This window comes from Morone saxatilis, unplaced genomic scaffold (assembly GCF_004916995.1).
Source record: "Morone saxatilis isolate NCDOM2014 unplaced genomic scaffold, NCSU_SB_2.0 Contig24, whole genome shotgun sequence".
In the NCBI taxonomy this organism is placed as follows: Eukaryota; Metazoa; Chordata; class Actinopteri; family Moronidae; genus Morone; species Morone saxatilis.
Genome location: NW_023339807.1, coordinates 10,369,051 through 10,370,375, shown reverse-complemented (window position 1 = coordinate 10,370,375; position 1,325 = coordinate 10,369,051).

The window sequence follows — 1,325 nt, the reverse complement described above, 5'->3', positions numbered from 1 at the left end:
GTGTCAGTGTTCTGAATAACAGATGACCTCAGATCAGATTTATCTTGAGAGGGAGACGGATAGAGAAAAGAAAGAGAGATGGGAGGGCTTTGGCAAAACCGTTCATCTAACATTCATGCCAATAAAACAAACTGGAGAGCTAAACTGAAGAGAGAGCTAAGAGACGGAAAGGAGAGGCAGAGAGCAAAGACAGGGGAGCGAATGAGAGATGGGCGAGAAGAGAGAGTACGAGACTGAAAGAAGAGGGAAGATGGTGAGAGAGAGCAGAGAGGGAGCGAAACTTCCTGCTGCACTGCAGCCTGTTTAAAGACATAGAGGTCAAGTTCTTTACCAAAATAAAACTCACATACCAAGAGTTTGACACACTCTCAGACCAAAACATAATTCAGTATTTATTTAAAGAAGAACTGACATTGCCACAGAAGCAGCAAAAGATGTCATGGCCCGAGGGAAACCAGTGGAACAACACATGAAACTGTACTGAGCTCCTTCGAAATTATCTTTTTTAAAATCTTTTTGATATAATCTCTTTTCTTATATACCCCTCATCAGTAACTTACATTTCTTTGTTAAAGTATGTCTGATCTTATCATTTATATTCTTCCATCCTGTAATATCGCTATTCTTACATTTGATACTTACTACTACATTGTAAACCTTGTACAAGAGGCAGAAGTGAACTTAACGGTGGTCATTATAATTTGAATTTGGGAGGGGGAGAGCAAGAAAAGGACTTAGTTAAAGTGTGTGTGTGGGGGCAGAAAGAGAGAGAGTGAGAAAGAGAGAGTGAGGACAGACAAAGACAGAGAGAAGGGGGGCTGAGCGAGAGACACCCAAAAGAACACCTGTTGAGATTAGGGTTGGCACGCGACCCACTCCAACTCGCGTGGCAGCTGCACCTCACTGGAACAATGGCAGTAAAAGAGAGAGACAGAGAAAGCGAGAGAATAAATATATCCTGGGCGGAAACTCGCATTTTGCGCCCCGTGGAACACACAGAAACATGATGCAGGACCTCGGTGTCGCTCACCTCATCCGGCACTTAAGGTGTTATTATTATATGCAAAAAAAAAAGTAGAAAAACCAGACAGACTAATAGATTTTCTCACTTGAAATGAGGATAAATAGTTTAATGTTAACCTTTCCAAGTTTTATATAGTCGTCGGTTAAATATGTTTTATATACGATACCGCACAGTTGTGTTTGAATAATTCTGGCATCCGATTTATTTAAATTACACCAAGCTTCCTATCATGTTTCTGTAGTTTTGTAGTAAAGTGGGAATAATTTTCTCTCGGAGGGCAATAGATACCGTGTCTTTTTTT